Source organism: Rhincodon typus, chromosome 5 (genome assembly GCF_021869965.1).
Source record: "Rhincodon typus isolate 14 chromosome 5, sRhiTyp1.1, whole genome shotgun sequence".
NCBI classification, from domain to species: domain Eukaryota; kingdom Metazoa; phylum Chordata; class Chondrichthyes; order Orectolobiformes; family Rhincodontidae; genus Rhincodon; species Rhincodon typus.
The window spans coordinates 73,235,422-73,260,426 of record NC_063336.1 but is presented as its reverse complement, the minus strand read 5'-3'; the positions used below and the strand labels follow the sequence as shown (position 1 = coordinate 73,260,426).

At 40.0% G+C, this 25,005-nt stretch overlaps 1 long non-coding RNA gene across 1 annotated transcript; it reads left to right on the top strand.

Moving 5' to 3' along the window:
* Positions 1-24,410, top strand: LOC125483174. The gene is made up of 4 exons (XR_007262127.1): positions 1-84; positions 13,824-13,882; positions 15,065-15,172; positions 23,884-24,410. It is a non-coding gene; the product is annotated as an uncharacterized LOC125483174 (long non-coding RNA).
* Positions 24,411-25,005: the final 595 nt, after the last annotated feature.

Sequence of the window (25,005 nt, the reverse complement as noted above, 5' to 3'; positions counted from 1 at the left end):
AGCATGTACAGAAAGGAGGTGAGAAGGGCTGGCTTATGTACAGCAATGTGCTATCTGCAAGAAAATACTTGCTGGTTTTTAAAGGTAAAAGATATTTAACTGGCATTGGGTCAGAGACCAGAAATGCCTTGTATCATGTACATAATGGAGACGATATTATTTTGTTAACTACTTGTAAACATGGAAAGGACTGGGAGGAGCAAAATGATGCCAGATGTGATAAAGTTAATGAGGAATATGAATAGTAAGTAGCCAGCCTTTATGGTTTGATTCTGTTATAGCAAATGTTACTGCAATTGTGTCAAGTTGAAGTGCTTATGCTGCCATTCTTGAAGTGTGTAGTTTTCAGTGCAAAGTGGTACAGATGTGGTACTTGTACTAATGGCAGTATTGTACCAGAACAATATCGTCAACGTATAACATCAACATGGGCATTTCATTTTTTTTAAAGGAAAGCCAACATTGATTTTGTTTGCTCATTACAATTTGTCTTTTACTGGTTTGATGAATGTCCACAGGATGCACATGGTTACAAGTACACTTTTAAAATTAGTTTTTTTAAATAATGTGGTATATTGCAGATGCATTAAAATTGCCATTTTATAATTTGCTTACACTTATACAATAGTAAAAATGTCAAAGAATATAACACTTGATGTTGGTATGCTATAAGTTAACTAACACTTAAGTTCATAAACACAGCTGAAATCCTTTAATAGGACACATCATCATCCAAGGGTTCCAACCGAGTAGTCACTTGAATTGTTACCTATGTTATTCATCATTTACATTTTCTCCAAACCTTTGCTACCTCCAGATTTAACTATACAAAGACTCTCTTGACCAGCTTACTTTTCTTCATTGTATATAATCTTGTATATAAGTCTCGTTTACCTATTACTCCGGTTTGCTGACACTCAGTAGCTCCCTGTCCAATAATGTTTACATTTTAAAATCCTTGTCCTTGTATTCAGTACTTTCCTTGATTTCTTCCCTCCTTATCAGTGTGATTTCCCAAGCTCTACAGGCTTTCTGTCTAAACTTTCAATACTAACCTCCTGCACATCCTGATATTTATCATTCTACCTTTGACCATGTTCTCTACCTCTCTTTCATCTTTTAAGGCACTGATGAAAATCCACCTCTTTGATCACTGTCTAGGTGACATCTCCTAATTTTTCCTTTCGCTTGTTAAATATGTTTTTATTAATGTAGCTCTTGTTAATGTGCTTTGGACTTTTTAAAACTACATTGATATGCTATATAAATGTAAGTGGGTGTGTTTCTTAGGTGGTGTTACTGAATATCCATAGCTACTTTGCGTTGTAGTGTAATAGACACATTTGCAGTTGTCTGCTGCTCAAAATGTCACATTTGTTACTCACTTATGTGGCTTTATAACCTAACAATTAAAAAATGCATGGGCTGATTGCACAATCTGATCTAAGTAAAATCATTGTTATTAGATACACTACATACAAAGTGGTACAGATGTGGTACTTGTACTAATGGCAGTATTGTACCAGAACAATTATTGACCTGCTCTTATTATAAAATACTTAGAGCCATGGTGTCATTGAGCTGTACAGCATGGAAACAGGCCCTTTGGTCCAACTGGTCCATGCTGACCATGCTGATCCTAAATAAATCTAGCCCCATTTGCCAGCATTTGGCCCATATTCCTCTGAACCCTTCCTATTCACATACCCATCTAGATGATTTGTAAGTTTTGTAATTGTACCAGCCTCCTCCATTTCCTCTGGTAGCTTATTCCACACATGCACCACCCACTAGGTGTGAAAAAATTGCCCCTTTGGCCCCTTTCAAATCTTTCCCCTCTCATCTTAAACCTATGCCCTCTAGTTTTGGACTCCCCCACCCCAGGGCAAAGATCTTGGCTATTTACCCTATCCGTGCCCCTCATGATTTTATAAACCTGTACAAGGTCACCCCTCAGCCTCTGACACTCCAGGGAAAATAGCCCCAGCATTTTAGCCTCTCCCCTATAGCTCAAATCCTCCAACCTTGCAATATCCTTGTCAAATCTCTACCAGGGAGAACAGAATTTATGCAGTATTCCAAAAGTGACCTAACCAATGTCCCATACAGCTGCAACATGACCTCCCAACTCCTATGCTCAATGCACTGACCAATAAAGGCAAGCATACCAAATGCCTTCTTCACTATTCTACCTGGGACATCACTTTCAAGGAACTATGAACCTGCACTCCAAGGTCACTTTGTTCAGCAACACTCCCCAGGACCGTACCATTAAGTGTATACATCCTGCTCTGATTTTTCTTTCCAAAATGCAGCACCTCACATTTATCTGAATTCAACTCCATCTGCCACTCCTCGGCCCATCTGATCAATATCCCATTGGACTTTCCTCCCCTGGGGACAGACCTTGGCTATTCGCCCTATCTATGCCCTTCACGATTTTATAAACTTCTATAACGTCACCCCTCAGCTCCGATTCTCCAAGGAAAATAGCTTCACCCTATTCAGCCTCTCCCGATAACTTGAACCTTCCAACTCTGGTGACAAGCGTACCAAACACCAGCTTCACTACCCTGTCAATCTGCAACTTCACTTTCAAGGGACTATAAAGCTGCACTCAAGGGTCTCTTTGTTCAGCAACATTCCCCAGGACCTTACCATTAATTGTATAAGCCCTGCCCTGATGTGCTATTCGAAGGATCAGTGTGAACTTGATCGGCCGAGAAAGCCTGCCTCCACACTGTAGGGGTTTTATTCTATTCCACTTGACTCATTGAAGATTAAACTCCTAGATATTATTTAAAGTTTTGGCAAAGATCTGTAGCTCATGTTGTGGTTGAGGTTGTTGATTTGCTCGGCGATCTGGCTTGTTTTTGTTCAGATGTTTCGTCACCATGCTAGGTGACATCATCAGTGGAGCCTCTGATGAAGCAATGTTATTCTACTCTGCTTGGAATTTATACTGTCCAGTCCATTATGTTGAGTACTGTCATTTACGATTTTGATCTGTGTGGGTTTATATACGGGGTCCAATTCTATATGTTTGTTGATTGAAGTATGGGTGGAGAACCATGCCTCTAGGAATTCCTGTGCATGTCTATGTTTGGCTTGGGCTACTACGGTTAATTTGTCCCAATTAAATTGATAGCCTTCATTGTCTGAATGTACAGATGTTAGGGAGAGTTCGTCGTGCAGTTTTGCTGCTAGCTAATGTTCATGTATTCTGATGGTTAGTTTCCTTCCTGTCTGTCTGAGGTAGTGTTTGTGACAGTCATTGCATGGTATTTTGTAAACGATGTTTGTTCTGCATGTTGAGGATGTTATTTATGAGTAGATGGGTTTCCTCCAGTTTAGAGCATTTGACAATAACAAAAGTGTCATCCGCATAGCAGTTTTGGTTAGATGGTAGGAAGGGCTCTCCCTTCCAGTCTTTGCATTACGGCTTCCGTTATTAATCCTGATATCGGTGCTCCCATGGATGTCCTGTTGATTTGACTGTGTACCTTGTTGTTGAAGGTGATGTGGTTGTGAGGCATGGGTCCTGTAGTTTGAGGGTACCGTCTATGCTGATGGTGTTGGTGTTGTCGGGTGTTTGTATCCCTGGTCGATCTAGTAGCGAGGCTAGTGTTTCCTTAGCTAGGGGAATGTTTATGGAGTGAATAGTGCAGTCACGTCGGAGACCAGGATCTCGTCCTCATCTCTTCTGGTCTTCTTGATGATGAGGAATTTGTGCAAAGACACGCACGAGAATTCCTGGAGGCCTGGAACTCAGACTGGAACTCCATTCACAAACATGAAGACCAAATACCAACCACTAAGAAACAAATCTGGAAATGATGCCATCCACCCCCAGCAAACTAAGGCACAGGAGTAGCAAGTGGCACGGAATATCAACACTTCACCAGAGGTGCACTGATGGATGTTACCTAGTATGGTGACCAAACATCTGCAAACAAACTTAACAGCTCGGCGAGCAAGTCCAGAACTGCATAGCTGAAATTTTAAGATTATGCCTCTGTTTCAGGTTACTCCACCATCAGAAATCGTTTCTCAGTATTTATCCAATTGAATTCAGTTGCTGTTTTGAAGGCGTATATACGATGGGCGGCACGGTGACTCAGTGGTTAGCACTGCTGCCTCTCAGCACCAGGGGCCTGGGTTCGATTTCACCTTTGGGTGACTGTCTGTGTGGAGTTTGCACATTCTCCCCGTGTCTGCGTGGGTTTCCTCTGGGTGCTCCAGTTTCCTCCCACAGTCCAAAGATGTGCAGGCTAGGTGGATTGGCCATGCTAAATTGCCCATAGTGTTCAGGGATGTGTAGATTAGGTGGATTATAGGGGGATGGGTCTGGGTGGGATGCTGTGAGTCGGTGTGGACTTGTTGGGCCGAAGGGCCTGTTTTCACACTGTAGGGAGTCTAAGTCACTAAATAAATCAATGTTTTAAACTCAAGGGACTAACAGCCGTATTCATTAAATGTGCTGTTACAACTTAGCTGTGTTTAACTCTGTTAAATCTGTGCAGCATTCTTTCCAAGGCCAATAAGTCTTTCCTGAGGTTTGCTGCTCAAAACTGAAAGTAATACTGCAGTTGGCATCTGCTCTCCAAGCATTGCTTCCTCGCTTTTCTCCTTGAAATACCATGAAATAAATGCTAGCATTTCATTAGTCTTTTTGAATAATTTTTATAACCATGCATTAGCTTTTTCTGAGTTGTGCACGTTAATACATAAATTTTGCTCCTCACCTCGTTTAGAAAATATTGTAAGTTGTCTTTTTTGCTTAAGTGGATTATTTTACAGTCACTGTATGAATCAGTTACTAATTTGTTGTGAATACAACTTGTATTCAATCATAAGCACTTTCATTTTTGATTTTAATTACTTCTGCAGAAACTTATAAAATGTTTTCCGGACCTTCAAAAAGACAACATTTGTAGACTCTTCTATTCACCATATGACTGGTCTCTGCAAAAATTCAACTAGACTAGTCATATGTAGTTACATTATTCTTCACAAATTCATGCTTTCTCTCCTTGATCACACCATCTCTGATGCAACTCACATTAAACTAATTTATCCCTCCCTCTTTTTTTCAAATAATAAAATGACATTTACAATTTTTGAATCCATAAGCTTACTTTCCTAGTACAGACAGCATTGCAAAATCATTGGCTAATTCATGTGCAATTTCCTCACCTATTTGATACCAGGAAGTGAAAACCATAAGGAGATCTTTCTGTTTTAAGTTCCATTATTTTCACCTTGGATTACGTCTGGATTTTTGCGCTGCTTGTCTTTTGTTCTGTTCATTCACTGTGGAAGCAAATGGAAAGTGTTCGTTTAACATGTCTGACATATGCCTAATGTTCATTGTCTGCACATTTTTAATGGGCCCAAATGTCTGCTAACACTCTTTTTTTTCCCCCTTTGAGGTGATTATAAAGAATTCAATTGGTGCAAATTGTACTGCATGATCTGAATATTGCATCATTATTTGATGTTATTCCATTATTAGCTTTATGACATAAGTATTTGAAAATGTTATGTAGGTTGAATCATTGATCTGTTGATTTTTGTCCAACACTTTAACCTTTTACTCTTGGTTATTTAATGAAATAGGTTTTTAGTATGACTTCCTTGAATTTTAATTGTTTATTCAAAATAACTTGTGTAATGTACTTATGTACTTCAAACTATTTATATTTTGCAACTAGGTTCAATAATTATACATAGCTGCAGAAGTTATAATTAGTAACAGTATTTCAGATTATGCAATTGTCACAATGTAGTAAAACAGTTTACTTAAAAGTAGATTTTTCTAGATATGTAAATCCACACGTTTGTTTGATTACAAAGCTGGTATCTTTAAAGTCCTATAACTTGTGGTTTGTTGCATTTTTGCTGTGCCTTATATGCAAGTAGAAATCAGGTTCCATGCTTATGGTGTGGTTAAGCACATGTTTATGTTAACTTATTGCACAATTCTGGCCAAATGAGATTGTTGATTTTCATTTGGGTGGTTTGTCCTTTTGGAGGGATTATGCATTGTGAACAATACATAGAAAATGATTAAGTACTGAGCGGGTCAAGTTCATAGTGCTTTGGAAAATTGAATGTTTGCAGTTTCACATTTTGTTCTTTAAAATTTAACCCTATTGTTTCCAAAATTAATTTTAATGCAAGATTTGTTAAATTGTAGAGAGACTAAGACATTTGTGCAATAACCTTGGGCTTAGTGTATATTATAGACTGAATGTGGATAAGTGTATCTTTAAATAAGGCCCTGTTACATTGATTATTATTAAAAATGGATTTACAATGATCCTAACCTTACATTTAAACCAAATTGTCATACATATTTGTAAATTGTGCTGCTAGTTTAGGGATGTGTTAAAAAAGACAACATTAAGAATAGAAATTGCTCCTAAAGGTAACTGATTAGCCCCCTTATGTTGTATTTCAATTTATTTGCTGTTCAGCAGCTCTTAGTTTTATTCATACAATATTCTGCAGATTTCTAGACAGTGGGCGTAGAGAGAAACTGTACTCATTGACAGAAGGGACAAGAACAAAAAAAACATTTATGGTGATTGGTAAACTAGTGAACAGCGATATGAAACCTTTTCTACACAGCATGTGGTTAGGACTTGGAATGCTGTGCCTGACAAGGTGATCGAGGTAGGTTCAATGCTAAGTTTCTAAAGGGAGTTGGATAATCATATAAAGAAAGAAATTTTGAAGGCTAAAAAGAGAGTAGGATTAGCTTGCTAAGAGCAGAGAAAACATGAACTGAATTTCTATTATTTGTTTGTTAGCATTTTATGGTTCTTATGTGATTGCACATGCAAAATTCATTATATTTAATTTACTAAATTGTTACAAATGAATGAAAGAATATGAATTCGCACCATGCATTTTCACACCTATACTGTAGACAATTAAGTAATTCTAGTTAGGCTGTAAAAAGAGAAAAGTACAAATGTTTTAAATTTAGAATTGCTGGAAGTAAATGTGATCAATTTGCATCAGAGATTTAAAAATCTGAGATTTTTTTGTGATGATTGTGTTCTGACAAAAGGCTTCCACCCAAAATGTTACTGTGTCTTTCTAATTTGAAATCTGATGTGATGTGGTCTAATTAGTAAGTTCGCAGATGATACAAAGATTGGTGGAGTTGTGGATAGTAAGGATTGTCAGAAAGTATAGCAGGATATAGAACAGATGGAGGCATGGCCAGAAAAATGGTAGATGGAACAAAAACAAAATTGCTGGAAAAGCTCAGCAGGTCTGGCAGCATCTGTGAAGGAAAAAACAGAGTTAACGTTTCGTGTCCGGTGACCCTTCCTCAGAACTGATAGTGGCTGGAAAAACGTCAGTTTATATGCAGAAAATAGGGAGGTGGGTGGGTTTGGGAGTAGACGATAGGATAGAGCCCAAAGAGGGAGAAAGACAGTTGGACAGACAAAGGAGTTGCTAACGATCAGGCTGGTAGGGTGATTAGTTGTTAATGGGGACTGTTAGTGACTAACAACAGGCAGGCTATGTGGTAACAAGGCCTGGTGTGTGGGGTAGGGGGCTGGGACATAGGAGAGTTTAGGCCCTAAAATTATTTAACTCAGTATTGAGTCCGGAGGCCTGTAGGGTCCCTAAATGGAAAATGAGGTGTTGTTCCTCCAGCTTGCGTTGGGCTTCACTGGAACACTGCAGCAAGCCAGAGACAGAGTTGTTGGCCAGGGAGCAGGGTGGTGCATTAAAGTGGTAGGCAACAGGTTGTTCAGGGTCTTTTTTGCGAGCAGAGCGTAGAGGTTCTGTGAAGTGGTTGCCAAGTCTACACCTCGTTTCCCCAATGTAGAGGAGACCACATTGTGAGCAGCGAATGCAGAAGACCAGATTCTGGGAAGTGCAGGTGAAGTGTTGTTTCACCTGGAAGGTATGTTTGGGCCCTTGGATACTGGGGAGGGAGGAGGTAAATGGGCAGGTGTTGCATCTTCGCTGGTTACAGAGGAAGGTGCCTTAGGGCTGTGGGGTGGTGTTATGGGTGAAGGAAGTGTGGACCAGCGTGTCCCGCAGGGAACGGTCCCTGCGGAAGGTGGACAAGGGAGGGGAGGGGAATATGTGTCTGGTGGTGGCATCTCGCTGGAGGTGGCAGAAATGGCGTCTGATGATCTTCTGGATGTGGATGCTGGTGGGATGGTAGGTGAGGATAAGGGGAACCCTATCGCTGTTGCGGGAGGGAAGAGAAGGGGTGAGGGCGGAAGTGCGGGAGATGGGTCGGACCTCCCAGCTTGATTGTTAGCAACTCCTTTGTCTGCCCAACTGTCTTTCTCTCTCTTTGGGCTCTATCCTATCGTTTACTCCCTACCCCACCCACCTCCCTATTTTCTGCATATAAACTGACGTTTTCCCAGCCATTATCAGTTCTGAGGAAGGGTCACTGGACCCGAAACGTTAACTCTGTTTTCTCCTTCACAGATGCTGCCAGACCTGCTAAGCTTTTCCAGCAATTTTGTTTTTGTTTCTGATTTACAGCATCCGCAGTTCTTTCGTTTTTTAAAATGGTAGATGGAGTTTGATCCAGACAAATGTGAGGTGTTGTATTTCGGAAAGCCAAGTACAGATGGAAATTATATGGCAAATGGCAGAACCCTTAGGATTGTTGATATGCAGAGGGATTTAGGCAGTTCCACAGATCACTGAAGGTGGCAGCACAGGTAGTAAAAGTAGTATAAAAGGCTCATGACATGCTTGTCTTCATTTGAAGGGGTATTGAGGATAAGGATAGACAGGTTATGCTACACCTTTATAGAAATTTCTTCCAAGTTTGGCCTAACTATTGCATACGGTTCTGGTCACCACACTAACAGAAGGATGTGGATGCTTTGGAGAAGGTACAGAAAAGGTTTACCAGGATGTTGCCTGGTATGGGGGATATTAACCATGAAGAAAATTTGGATAGACTGGGTTTGTTTTCACTGGAACACAAGAGGTTGAGGGGTGACCTAATAGAAGTTTATAAGATTGTAAATGGCATGGATAGTGTGGAAAGTATGAGGCTTTTTCCCAGGGTGGAGGGGTCAATTACTAGGGGGAACAGGTTCAAGGTGCTGGGGCGTGGGTGGGGAGTTTAAAAGAGATGTGCGAAGCAAGTTTTTCACAAACAGAGTGGTGAGTGCCTGGAATGTATTGCCAGATGAGGTGTTGGAAGCAGACACAATAGCAGCATTCAGGAAAGGAATAGAGAGATACAGATCCTGTAAGTGAAGACAGTTGTAGTATGGAAGAGCAAAATGTGTTGGCACAGGCTTGACTGTTCCTGTGCTATACTGTTCTTTAATCTATTTACAGCATTTTCTGTTTTGACATTATAATTAATGGAGATAGTTATCACTACAGGACACATTATTATGTATAAGCACACATATAACTGCCGTTTGTGAATATCAGTGTCATCCTTCTAATTTCGTGGCCTGAATATGCGTCTTTTCCATAATATCCTGTAATGATATTTATGTAGAATTATAAATATATTGTTAATACAAAAAAAAGGTCTGACGATCAACATCCATATTTTGCCAAAAGTGAATGTATCACTTAAAGGATGCACTCAAAAATATCAGAGATAACAAGGTGTAGAGCTGGATGAACACAGCAAGCCAAGCAGCTCTGTAACAACTCAAAAATATCATCTTTGACTGGAGGGGTTGCAGTGGTGTATTATCATTCTGTTGGTGTTGATGACCTTTACCTTTTGCTCACAGTGTTGAAAATGATGAGAGTGAATACAGCCTGTTGTACCCAAGTCTACTGAGCTCAGCCATCTCCTGAGAATAGTAAAGTATTAATAATATTAAAGGGTAGAGACTACAACTCCTTGATGTGCTCATTAATTGCAGGTGATGGCAGTCTTAAATAGTCTTTGGAATTGTCATATCCCGATGTGGCTCATACTGATTTACAAATGATCCAGGCCTCGTCTTATAGCCCCCATCTAAAATAAAAGTTAATATTATTTATAAAGACATAGTAGTCATTGTGCTCACGTAATTAATTATCTACGAGGCACATGAGACATTTTTGAGATACATGATTGTGTGCTGTCTGTATGCGAGCTTTTTTTCTTTAAATCATTTGTTAACAGTTTCACAGACGTCTCTTGATTCCTATAATCCAAAAGTTAAGTAAAGATTTTGGACATTAAGAGTACTAGACTTGGCAATTATGCTCAGCTTTTGCTCCCATCCCCTTTTTCAGTTTGGTGTTGACAGGAATGATTAAATAATACATGCATCTTGTTAACTGAATCCTTTTTCTGATCCAAGAAAGATTATTTGATATGTATTATTGAATGAAGAAAAATCCTATTTTAATCTGTTGAGACAATGGCACCAATTTTCCTGGAAATTTTGAATTGAATCTTTTCCCAGGCAATGTGAAGTAATATAAGATGCTTATCTATTCACATGTATTTTGTGAATAAAATTATCTTTTGACAAAAAGAAAACTATAAGTTATAATCTGGCCATACAAAGAAACCCATTCAGTAACTTGAACGTATACATATGTAAGTAACAGGTTTCCCATGCCAATTTCTATCAGAGGTCAGCAGTTGCACTGTTCTATAAGGACAGAAACATAAGTCAGTGTAAAGTGCACAGTATTATTCACCTGCCAAAATGTGGTTCTGTCTCACTGTGAGGAATAACTCAATCCGTAACCTGTCTCAGCAATTATGGAGTCATAGAGTTGTATAGCATGGAAGCAGACCCTATGGTCCAACTTGTCCATGCTGACCAGATATCCTAAATTAATGTCCTTTTTGCCAGCATTTGGCCAATATCCCTCTAAACCCTTACTATTCATATCCCATCCAGATGCCTTTTAAATGTTGTAATTCTACCAGCGTCCACTACTTTCTCTAACAGTTCATTCCATACATGCATTAGCCCCTGTGTGAAAAGATTGCTGCTTAAGTCCCTTTTAAATCTTCCCCTCTCAACTTAAACCAATGCCTTCTAATTTTGGACTCCGCTACCCTAGGGAGAAGACCTTGGCTATTCACCCTTATCTATGTCCCTCATGATTTTATAAACTTCACGCCTCCATATCCGATACTGTAGGGAAAATAGTCCCAGCCTATTCAGCCTCTCCCTATAGCTCAAACTCTCCAACCCTGGCAACATCCTTGTAAATCTTTTCTGAACCCTTTCAAATTTCATAACATTCTTCCTGTAGCAGGGAGATCAGAATTGAATGCAGTATTCTAAAAGTGACCTAACCAATGTCCTGTATAGCCTCAACATGACTTTTCAACTCCTACACTTAATGCACTGACCAATGAAGGCAAACATACCAAACACCACCTTCATTATTTTGTCAACCTACGACTCCGCTTTCAAGGAACTATGAACCTGCACTCCAAGGTCTCTGTGTTCAACAACGCTCCCTGGGAGTTTGCCGTTAATTGTATGAGTTCTGCCCTGATTCGCCTTTCCAAAATGCAGCAATTGATTTAAAATATGCTTCAAACATATTATTCTTGGAAGGCCCTGGTCTGAAACACACCGGTGAAGTTTACAAGATGAGTCTGCCTTCTATGGGACTGTATTAGATAATAAAATTAGAGACATTTACAAAAATCTGGCAAAGGTTCAAAGGGAAAGTTTTGGATAAGATCATAAGGTGAATTGGCAGGCTTTGGAGTTAATACAGTGTGGAGGTGGAGGAACACAGCAGGACAGGCTGCATCAGAAGGGCAAGAAAGTCGACATTTTGGGTTAGGACCCTTCATCAGGATAGCAGGTCTTGCTAGCTCTTAGCTTTGGAGTTAGTTTGTTTAAGTCAAGTAAGACCCACTGAGTTAATGTTTCATGTCGCTGACCTTTCATCATCAACCTGAAACATTAACTCTGTTTCTTTCTATAGCTGCAACCTGTAGGGTGTTTCTAATTATGTGAGGGTTGTTCAGCCTTACTGGTCACAACTGAACTCACTAATTTATACTTGAAGGCCAGGGCTTACCTTTATTAACCACACTGAGGGATGATAATTAATGCAATTGACACAGATTTCAGACGTTTGAACAATAAGAGTATGTTTAATGCAGCAAATCTCCATATGACACAACCTATGCCGGACATTCTTATGATTAATTACAAAACAGTTATTAAATTACCCAAGGCATGGTGTGGAGATGCGGGGCAGTGGGTTGAAGGTTCTGTAGGCTCTGGATGAAATATTCACGATGCCGTGTCTCCTGTGTTGAGCGTCCTCGGGGCCATACTCATTCCTTGGGTTATGAGACTTTCTTCAGTTCTGGTTGTGGATAGAGAGCGAGCAGGAGCTGCCCTGATGTCCCAATTTCGTTGTTTCTTCCTTCCCTCTAACATTTGACCCCTTCATTTCAGAGGCTGCCCCAGTTTATACCTTTTGTTTGTTCCACTCAGACCGTAAAAAAGACAAAAAAAATGCCTTGATTGATTTCCCCATATAGAGATCTTCGTTTAGGTGTGTATTGTTTTCTGCCCTCATTTATGTTATCAGCTGGTATTGCTGATTAACAGGCCCTTTTCCCAAACCTGGGATTATCCCTGGTGAAATGGCTTAAAATAACTGTGACTTGCTTACTATTTCCAGCATTTTCCAGTTTTATCTCAGATTTTTTGTAATATTTTGCTTTTGTACAACAACTGATGTGGAGAAGTGTAGGGTATTTGTTATTTTGATTATTCAAATGCAAGTTGTACTGAATAAACGAAGTGATGCTGTATGATCACTCACTGTGAAGCATAATGAATCATAGCTGGTCTTATCTCAATTAATACTTTGATACGTGCGAATCATAGAATTCTTACAATGTACATAGAGGCTCTTGGCCAGTCGAGTCTGCACTGACCCCCCGAAAAGCATCCCAGCCATCCCACCCTTGTAAAAGCTGCCAAGTTTTAGTTCTGATCATGATGATATTGTTGTTACATTGCTAAATTGTGCTATTATGTAATTAGATAGGGACTCCAACCTTAAACCTATGCCAGGAGCAATATGCCCTTTGTGGCATAGAATCTTATAACTCTAGAAGTTTCATCTCCATTAACTATTTGAAAAGTATTTTGTTGGTCATTCTTTTATTTGAAGATATTGTTTTTAATGTCTATCCTAATTTTACCATTCATTAATTTCAACTGTGCTCCTTTGTGCTATTCTTACAATTTACTGAGGGGTAGTTTTAATTTTTTAGATCTCCAACAACAAAGATTATCCTCATTTGACTTGGTGATAGAAGCTTCCTTCATGTTTTGTTGATAGGAAATGCATGCAGCGTTCCAAGATATGGTTCAAATAGATCTATAAAGTTTGTGTGTAATGTGTTCTGATTTGTATTCTTCTGTCTTGCTGTTCTAGTGTAGAATTCTAATTATTCTGTTGGTTGCTTTCTTGCAGTACTATGCATGTTTAATATTAGATCCACAACGTCTACTGGCTAGTCTTTAAATGTTATTGTGTTGGTTGTCTTAAACGTTAATGGCTCCCTTAGAGCTTTTGCTTGACCTATTAGCTGCTCCTATTTTTAATCACCTGATATTCTCCTGACAAAATATAGGTCTGTTAGGTAAACCCTTCGTATGTGCTTGGAATAAGAGCCTTCCAAATTGTGAAGTTGTTTTTTCAGTCAGTTGTTCAGACAGGCTATTGAATTAACTATTCTGTATGGTTTCGGGGAAACACACTCGCACTTTAACACCTAAGCAATTATATTTATACTAAACCTTATCTGTGTTTTTTGTTCCTATTTATATATTCTATTCCACCATATTTTGGATTTCCAGTACTACTCCTCAAAAACGACTGTCCCACTTGGTTTAGTATCACCAGCCATATTTAATTGGTAAGTATTAAATATTTGAATCAGTCATTACTGTAATTTAGAAATAATATTGGTCCTACTACTGAAAGCTGGAACAACTCACTCCTTACTTCTGTTCTGCCCAGTATAATTCTTTCAACAATTTAAAAACTATTCTCTACACTCAGTCAATTTCTGATCCATTTTATAATTTCATCCTGAATCATCACCACTTTAAACTTAATCACAAGCTTTTGACAAATGGTTCTTGGAAGGTCTACCACCATGTAGGGATTTTCAAAGTCTACATAAAATGGCACTTGCTCAAAATGTTTTTAAATCCAAGCCAATAAATCACTTTAGTGTTCTATCTGAAGGCGACCATTCGTCTGCTTTAATTCATTTTAATCCTTGCCACAGCTGTTTCCCACTGCCAATTTCTTTATTGTTATGAGCTAACTATACTCTGTTAAGCTATTATTCGATTTTTCTTCAACATAACTAATTTTACCAGTAAAAAGAGATGTAAGGTGAGCAATAATAGTTGCTGTGGAACCTCAAAAACAGCATACAGAAGAAACCATTAAAATATAACATTAGTGGTATGAATGAGAATGCCAAATGATTTAATGGGCTGCAATGACCAATTATTGTCATTAACATTGTCATTATTAACATTCAAATACTTTTATATCGTTGAACTGCAAAACTTTAGATCTGTTTGAATGAGTGGTCGCTAGAGTAAACGTAGAGCACAGAATGTAGGTGCTGGAGTAGGTTATTGAGCCTATTTTGCCATTCAACATTACCTCTAATCCTTTATGTCAATGACACACTCTCACTTCTACTCGTACTCTTTTCGCCACTAAACATGCATTTCTTTCTTAAATATCTACTGTGACTTAGCCTCCACAGTCTTCAATGGTAAAGAATGCAACAAGTTCACTATTCACTGCGTGAAGAAATGTCTCCTCAATTTTGTCTGAAATGGCCCGCCACATATCCTGAAACCATTATCCTTTGTTCCAGACCTCCTAGCAAGGGGAAATAGCAACCCTGCATCCAGTCTATCCAGCGCTGTCAGAATTTTATGTTTCCCTGATCCATTGCTCCAAAATCCAATGAATACAGGTCCAGCTGACCCAATCTGCCCCCATATGATAAACCTATCATCCCAGGAATCAGTCTGATAAATCTTCACTGCACTGTCTGTTTTTTTTTTAGGTATTGAGACCAAGCTGTCCACAGTAGTCCAGGCATGGAAAAACCAAGGTCCTGTGTATTTGCAGCAAGCCTTCCTTGCTCTCATACCCTCACCCTCTTATAATGAAGGTAAACATACCATTTGCCTTTTTAAATGCTTGCTGCACCTGCATGTATGTTTACAGTGACCAGTGTACAAGAGCACCCTTTGTACATCAGCATTTCCCAATCTACCATGTTTTAAATGATACTGAGTCTCATTTTCCTATTGAAGTGCTATTTATGCTCAAGATGAGATTGGGGCATGAGAGTGGGGAAGAGGTGAGAGGTCAGGTGGAGATGGAGCCCAAAGAGAGAAATGAAAATGGAAGGTAAATGAGGGGATTATGGATGACAGGTTAGGACAGAAGATAAGCTGAATAAGTTGCAATGAGAGCTGAGGGTAGCAGAGAATGAGGGTTGAAAGCAAATCATGTAATGTGACAATAGGTCTGAGTGGGTGAAAATGGCTGTGCTAAATGCAACCCATGTCATAACAGGACTAGGTGTGGGCTTGGGTAAAAAAAAAACATGGAATAATGGAATCTGGCTCTAAAGTTATTGAACTCTGTGCAGGATCCCCAAACAGAAAATGAGATGCTGTTCTTCCAGCTGGTGCGGACGCTTGCTGGAACACTGCCTCAGGACAGCAACAGAAAAGTTGACATGGGAACCTATTCGCTGCTCATGACATGCTGAGGCCACCAGGTCAACCTTAGTGTTCTGGTTTTGGGGAGGGTTTTGCCACCACTCAATTGTAGCCCACACCCCCTGCTGGGGCCTACTTCATTTCCTTGGAGAAACAATCTGTTAACATTGGTGCCAACCCCTCTTGTGAGGGACTAACTGCAGTAGCACTACTGGGACTTTATTTTCTTCATTTATTGGATATGAGTGTCACTGGTTAGGCGAGCATTTATTACCCATCCCCGTTGCCCTTGAAAATGTGATGTTAAGCTGCCTTCTTGAACCACAAAGCCCATTAGGGAAGAAGTTTCAAGATTTTGACCCAATGACACAGAAGGAACAGCCATACATTTGCAGGTTAGGATGGTGAGTGCTTTGGAGGAGAATTTGCAGGTCGTGGTGTGTCCATGTAACTACTGCCGTGTTCTTCTTTGGGGATGGTTGTAGTTTTGGAATATGCTGTCATGCATTGGAATGTCAAGGGGCAATGGTTGGACTGTCTCTTAGAGTCATACAGCACAGAAACAGACCCTTCAGTCCAACAAGTCTATGCCGAACATAATCCCAAATTAAACTAGCCCCACCTGCCTGCTCCTGGCCCATATTCTTACAAACCTTTCTTATGCATGTCTTTTAAATGTTGTAACTATGCCCACATCCACCATCTCATCAGGAAGTTCATTCTACATGCAAACCACCCTCTGTAAAAACAAAAATTTGCTGCCATGTCTTTTTAAAATCTCTCTCCTCTCACATTAAAAATGTATCTGCTGGTCTTGAAATCCCCCATCCTAGGGAAAAGACAACTAACCCTATCTATTCATTATTTTGTAAACATGTATAAGGTTGCCTCTCAACCCTTATGCTCCAGTGAAAAAAAGTCCCAGCCTTTCTTTACAACACAAACCTTCCATACCCGGCACCATCCTGGTAAATCTCTTCTGAACCCTCTCCAGCTTAATAATATCCTCCCAATAACTGGGTGACCAGAACTGGACATAGTGTTCCAGAAGAGGCCTCACCAATGACCTGTACAACCTCAATGTGACTTCCCAACTCCTTTGCTCAAAGGACTGAGCAATGAAGGCAAGCATGCTAAACGCCTTTTTAAACACCCTGTCTATATGTGACATAAACTTCAAAGAATTATGTACCTGAACCCCTTAGGTCCTTCTGTTCTACAACAGTACCCAAGGCCCTACCATTAATTGTATAAGCCCTACCCTTGTTTGTTGTACCAATATGCAATACCTCACATTTATCCAGATTGAAGTTCATCTGCCATTTTTCAGCCCATTGACCCATTTGATCAAGATCCCTTTGTAATCTTAGAAAACCTTCACTGTCTACTATGTCATCAATTTTGGTGTTATCTGCAAACTTACTAACCATGCCATCTATATTCTCATCAAAATCATTTATATGAATGATAAACAAAAGAGTACCCAGAACTGATCCCTGTGGAACACTGCTGGTGACAGGCCTCCAGTCCGAGAAACAACCCTCCTACACCGCTCTGTCTCCTGCCTTTAAGCCAATTCTGTATCCAGTTGGCAAGCTCGTCCTGAATGCCTAACTTTATTATTTAGTCTTGTTGGAGAACGTACATTCCTGGCACTTTTATGACATGGATGTTTTTTCTCACTTGTCATGTCATATCCGTGGAGCTGTGAATGGTATTGAACATTGTGCAATCACCGTTTCTGACCTTATGATGGCAGGAAGATCATTGATGCATTAGGGAAGATTATTAGGCCTAACATGCTATTCTGAGGAACTGCTGCAGAGATATCCTGACTGGAGGGTTGCCAGTCATTTGACAAATCAGTAGCTCTTGGTAGCAGGGCTTCCTTCCAGATGAGGATGGGTACTGCCATCTCAGCTAGCAAACAGTCCTTGATGTCTGCAAAATCAGGTTAGGCCATCCCTGCAATGCAGAGGTGCTTGCTCTAAACTTTTCAACCGGGAAGGCAGGGCCACTACATCCACAAGATTTTAACATGTAGGTAGGTGTGAAAAATTGAGTATTATTGTTGATAGTGAGCCTCATGGAGAGGGATTTTTATAGTGAACTTTCACAAGAATTAAAGATCAAATCAAAAACAGAAAATGCTGAAGAAACTCGGGCCTGGCCGCATCATTCTTTTTCTTTTGTAAATATCAGATCATGTGTTTCATTTCACATCTCTTCTTCATTGACAAAGTCTATTGTTTATAAATTCACATATGATGAATGACTGAACTCAGCTACTTCTCAGTCCTTTTGATGGTTGGAAGTTGTGAAAATTGTCACATGCACATATGTGGTTGAAAATTAGCTTCAGTGCTGAGAGTTACAAAAATCACATCAAGCTTTTGAGAGGGGCCTTGAATTAAAGTTTTGAATGGAAGCTCAATTGTTGTCTTCAGTTGTTAGTGATAAATTATTGTGTAATTTCTGAATTGATTGTTTTTTGTATTTGAGGTTGCACTTAGAACAAAACAGTTTTCAGTTGAAGAAAAATGCATTTTTTATTGGTTTATTAGCAAACAGTGGCAAATGTTTATGTAGGGTAAAATCAATTTCAAGTAATTTAATAAGAAATTTAAAATTAAATATTGACAAATGTCTAACAAAAAACAATGGAAAGAGAAACTTATGGACTGGGAGAATTTGTTACAGGGAATGTGGGCATTGCTGGCTTGAACAGCATTTATTGCGAATCCCTAATTTCCTTGGAGAACATTGTGCGAGCTGCTTTCTGAAACCGCTACAGTTCGTGTGGCATGGGAACACCCACTCTACTGTTAGGAAGTGAGTTTCAGTAGTTTGACCCAATGCTACATAGTGCCGAGTCAGGATAGTATGTGACTTGGAGGGCTACATGCAGATGGTGGTGTTCCCATGTATCTGCTGTGCTTGTCCTCGAGGTTCTGTAGCAAAACTGGATTTAATGTTGAAAGGGCCTTGGTGGGTTGCTAAAGTGCACCTTTCAGATGATACACACTGCCACCATTGTGCATCAGTGATGAAGGGAGTGAATTTTGAAGGTTGTGGATAGGGTGCTATCCAAGTCTGCTGCTTTGACTGGCAGGTCAATTGTTGTTGGAGCTTCACCCATCCAGAAAATGAGTAATATTCCATCACACTGCCTTGTAGATGGTGTACTTGCATTGGGGAGACAGGAGATCTATTAATGGCTGCGGAATTCCCAGCCTCTGACCCACTCTTGTAGCCACAGTATGTTTCTGGCTGGTCTAATTCAGTGTCTGGTCAATGTTGACCTCCAGGATAGTGGGGGATTCAGTGATGGCAGTGTCATTGAATATCAAGATGCAATTCTTAGATTATCTCTTGTTGGAGAAGTTATTGTCTGGCAGTTGTGAAGCACAAATGTTACTTGTCACTTACTAGCCCAAGCCTAGATGTTGCATGTCTTGCTATGAACATGACTGCTCGAGTATTTGAGGAGTCACAAATGATGCTGAATGTTGTGCAGTCATCGCACACATCCAGCTTCTAATTGAAGGAATGTCATTGAAGCAACTGAATATGGTTGGACATAGGACACTATCCTGAGGAATTCTTGCTTTAATGACCTGGACCTTCTTAATTTCTGTCAGGTATGACTCCATCCAACGGAGTTTTTGCTGATTCTCACTGATTCCAGTTTTCTTAGGGTTCCATGAGGTCAATGGCAATTAGTCACACCTTGCCTCTAGAACTCAGCTGTTTTTGTCGATGTTTGGTCCAAGCTGTAATGAGGTTGACCATCAATAGGAAATTATTCATTTGCAATTCCCACTTGATGGCACTGTTGACGGTCAAGAGTAGACATAGGGCGGTACTCGACTGGGTTGAGGTTGTCTTTTTATTCACAGGATATGCCTAGGCAGTTAATATTGTTAGATATCAGTGATGTAACTGTCTGGAACAGCTTGGCTAGGAGTTAATTCTAGAGAACAAGACATGCATCCTATTGCTGGAATAGTATCAAGATCTATAGCCGTAGCAGGTCCAGTGTCTTCAGCTCTTTCTTAATGTCACATAGAATAAATTGAATTAGTTAAAGACTGACCGATTACCATCTGGGATGGTGTACACCTCAGATGGAGGCCTGCATGGATCATCCACTTGACACTTCTGGCTGAAGATAGAATCGCTACACATGCCCTCCGAAGAGCATCCCACCCAGACCCGGCCCCCCCATTATATCCCAGTATTTACCATGGCTAACCACCCAGTCTGCACATCCCTGTACATTCCGGGGCATTTTAGCATTGCCAATCCACCTGAACTGCATATCTTTAGACTGTGGGAAGAACCTGGAGCACCTGGCGGAAACCCACACAAACACTGGGAGAACATGCAAACTCCACACAGGCAGTCACCCAAGGCTGGAATTGAATCCTGGTGCTGTGCTGATTACTGAGCCACCATGCTACCCAAAAGGTGAATGCAAATATTTCAGAAAACCAAAAAAAATCAAAGAACTGCAGATACTGTAAATCTCAAATGAAAACAGAAATTGCTGGAGAACCTCGGCACGTCCAGCAGCATCTGTGGAGAAAAAGCAGTTTCGGGTCCAGTGATTCTTCTTCAGAACTGGTTATTTCTGTTTTTGTTGCTAATACTTAAGCCTTGTTTTATGCACTGATGCCTTTGGCTTCCCCATTATTGAGGATGGTGACTTTTACTGACCCACCAACTCCTGCTAGTTGTTCAATTATCCACCGCTATTCACAACTGGATGTTGCCAGACTGCAGAATCTAGATCTCATCTATAGGTTGTGGGATTGCAAAGCCTTGTCAATTTCATGCTGCTTCTAGTGTTTTGCATACAAGTCGTCCTGTTATGCAGCTTCACCAGGTTGACACATATGGGCAGGTATGCTTGGTGCTGCTTCTGGCATGCCCTCTTGCATTCTTCATTGAACCAGGGTTGATGTCCTGGCCTGATGGTAACGGTAAAGTGGGGCCTTATGCTGGGCCATGGGGGTTACAGATTATGGTTGAATAGAATTATGCTACTACTCGCCCAAGGTGTTGCACGGATGCCCAGTTTTCAGTTGCTAAATATGCTTGAAGTGTGTCATATTTAGCATAGTGGCTGTGCTGCACATCATGATAGAGAGTATCATCAGTGTGAAGGCGGAACTTCACCTCCACAAGGACCCTGCAGTAGTCACCCCTAGTGATACTGTTGTGGACAGAAGCATCTGCAACAGATTCGTAGATTCAGAGTCAAGCAGCATTTTCCCTATTGTTGGTTCTCTCATCACCTGTCACAGACAGACCCAGTTTAGCAACTACATCTTTCAGGACTCCACCTGCTCAGTCAGTAATGGTGGTAGTGAATCTGTTTTGATGGACATGGAAATTCCCAACCCAGAGTCCAAAATTGTCTCGCGTGTCATGTTTTCTTATTGATGGTGGTGGTATATCTCAACTGTATGATACAATTCTGTATGCATGCCTACCATAACTGTCAGGCTTTTAGTTGACCAGTCTGTGGGAACAGTTTTAATTTTTACACAAGTCCCCACATGTTATGAAGTAGGATTTTGCAGGGTCATTTCTTGCCATTTCTGGTGCCTATGCCATTGCCGGCTGGTCTGTTTGGTTTCTTCAGACTTTATCATGCTTTCATGCAACTTAGTGTGTTGCTAAGCCATTTCAGAGGGGAGTTGAGTCAACTATATTGCTGTGGATCTGAAGTTGCATGTAGGACAGACCAAATAAAATGGCAGATTTTCTTCCCTGAAATGCAGATGTAAAACAGGTTTTTTTATGATAATTGTTACATGTTCATTATTAGGCTAGCTTTTAATTCCAGATTTCAAATTTCATGATCTACCATGTGGAATTCAAACTGATGTCCCCTGAAGTTCGGTGACATTACCACAATGCCACCACCTCTTCACTTGTCTATGTAAGTCTTCTAATAGATTGTCGGTTTTTGACATGGCTACTACTATCTGTACTTTTCTGTTCACCCTCCGCAAACAAAACCAACCAAATACACTTAGAACATAGAACAGTACAGGCCCTTCGGCCCACGATGTTGTGCCGACCTATTATCCTACTAAGATCAATCTACCCTGCATGCCCTACATTTTACTATCCTCCATGTGCATATCCAAGAGTCGCTTAAAAGTCTGTAAAGTATCTGACTCCACTACCACTGCCAGCAGCGCATTCCACACGCCCACCACTCTGTGTGAAGAACCTACCTCTGACATCTCCCCTATACCTTCCTCCAATCACCTTAAAATTATGCCCCCTCGTAACAGTCATTTCCGCCCTGGGGAAAAGTCTCTGACTATCCACTCTATCTATACCTTTCATCATCTTGTAAACCTCTATCAAGTCACCTCTCATCCTTCTTTGCTCCAATGAAAAAAGCCCTAGCTCCTTCAACCTTTCCTCATAAGACCTGCCCTCCAGTCTAGGCAGCATCAGGGTAAATCTCCTCTGCACCCTCTCTAAAGCTTCCACATCTTTCCTATAATGGGGTGACCAGAACTGAACGCAATATTCCAAGTGTGGTCTAACCAGGGTTTTATAGAGCTGCAGCATAGCCTCATGGCTCTTAAACTCAATTCCCCTGCCAATGAAAGCCAACACACCATATGCCTTCTTTACAACGCAATCAACTTGGGTAGCAACTTTGAGGGATCTATGGACGTGGACCCCAAGATCCCTCTGTTCCTCTACACTGCCGAGAAGCCTGCCGTTAACCCTGTATTCTACATTCAAATTCGACCTTCCAAAATGAATCACTTCACACTTTTCTGGGTTGAATTCCATTTGCCACTTCTTTGTCCAGCTCCGCATCCTGTCAATGTCCTGTTGCAACCTACAACAGCCCTCCACGCTGTCCACAACTTCACCAACCTTCGTCTCATCGGCAAACTTACTAACTGACCCTTCCACTTCCTCATCCAAGTCACTTATAAAGATCACAAAGAGCAGAGATCACAGAATAGTTCCCTGCGGAACACCACTGGTCACCGAGCTGCAGGCTGGGTAATACTGTTTTAATTACTGTCAGATATATTTTGTGTTAACCAAGCCATTTAGAAGAACACTTTAGAAAACATCAAGAAAAATACATCCTTTTCCCTCCAGTGCCTGTGTAGGATAGTATTTGCCAGTTCCTGTTATATGGATTGACCTGTCTATCATTTCTGAACTAAATATTGTAATTTGAGCTCTGTGTATTTAAGCCCTCACAGGTACATGCGGCAAAAAAAAAAATGCCTGTGTATATTGCTTGAAAATTGTGGTATCATCATTGACTCTGACTCTGATTTGGTACCTTTGTATCAGAAGGTATGGATTCAAGCCTGACTAAAGTATGTAACCTAGACTTCCACACAAGAGCACCACTGTGAATATGGCTCCAGTATTGGAGCTGGATGAGATTTCTAACAACACTGACTTTACTTAAAAACTACTTCATTTCCTATGTACATTTAAATGTCATAAGGTTATAAAAACAGGTATATAATTCCCTGTGCAACATACATGGAAATGTCAGCTGTTTATGCTGAAAAGTTGGAATAAAAATCAATGCTTCGATGTCTGATGGCTGCTTGCCTCTCTTTCTTGGCTTTAGCTTCCATCCCCAATCTATCGGTATTGTTTAGATTCATTACATACTTTGACCTCAAGTGTTGCTCTCACATCTGTCATTTGTTAAAACTGCATCCAAGAACCTATATTTTCTCTTTCAGGTCAAGTAACTTTTCTTTTCTCTCTGCTTAGCAATCTAAACAATTCCCCAAGTAGACCAAGATTCTCAAAGTGTTTGATGCCTATGGAAGATACAACCAGTGATATCATGTAGTAACTAAGAGAAAAAGCAAAGCATCCAAAGTAATTTGCTTATGAGTCTGGTAATGCTGACTGTTTGAATCCAGTCCAATGTGATTTGTAATAGTACTAATCAAACAACATTTGGGAAATTAGCAATGACAAAAAGTCTAATTTCTAGAAAGACCTGATATCTGTTTGTCACTGTAAATATGATTGTAATTCTGAACTCCAATTTAGTATATTAAGTATAAACATGTTGTTAATAGCAAAAAATGCTAGAATTTGACAACACATTTTTATGTTTCCTGTGCAGAAGAAATCGAATTGCATTCTAGAAACAGTGAGGAGGGAAAGAAGGAAATGATTTTCCAGATGCGTTTATCCCATTGTTATCTGCAACCCTATAATCAAACTTTGTTGTTGATATACCTTGACTGTAACAAACTGATTCAGAAATTCTTGTGGCCATTAGACTCCGAGCTTACTTTTGCAGTCTGAATTATTTTTTTGAAAATTGAGCAAAAACACTGCAAGGGAAAAGGTTGCTGATTAACTTAATGAAAAGTTACCTATAACAGCTGACTCCAGGAGTTGATTTGTTTGAAATTGTGTAATATTTTAAAAATTTAGAGTTGTTTGTTTTCTGAAAGATGTTGCAAATGCCACATCCTATTTGGTGAATGCGAACTGCTTTGCTTAAATTAAAATTCCCATGCTGTATCCATTTGCAAAGAAACTCTTACAGTGCTGCTTCTGCCAGGAAGTTTGGGATACCCTGGATCATGTACCTTTCCATATTTGGGACTAGTATTGCTTAGTAGAAACCAATAAAGTTTTCATATGCTAATGTTTTCTGTGTTTTTCATTTTATGATTCTGCATGTTTCCTTAGCAACCATCCTGATCGCGAACTAAACTAATTCATTGGAGAAATTAGTTGAGGTGCTAACTTGGTTGACGTATTTGCAAAACCAGTGTTGATCCTCAGTTGTTTTTCAATTTGGCGCCAGTATAGTTTTAAATCACTGGATGCAAATTTCATCTCTGTAATCTATAGTCTTTGGTAATGTGTAATATTATTTGTGTCTCTCGTTAAGTATGTCAGGGATTTATACTGAGGCCCTAGCAGTGGAGGTTGGCCGTGCAGGGACACTTGCTTGTTCTTATTCTAACTGTGGGAGTTCAAATCTGAATTGAACGATGGATTTTGTCAGAAGAAACTTGTTAGCAACTTCCTGTGTTTCCCATTACTTGATCCAAAGAATGTTTGTTGGTAGATCTTAGGCAGACTGCTGCATATTGGGTGGAAGGTAGGCAATAGATAGGTTGAACAGATCATCATGGCATGATGAACAAGGTGTAGCATGGATAGTTTCAAGCAACTTGTGAATTTTTGTCAGTGATGTACAATGTCATGTTTGCAAGCACACAAAGCC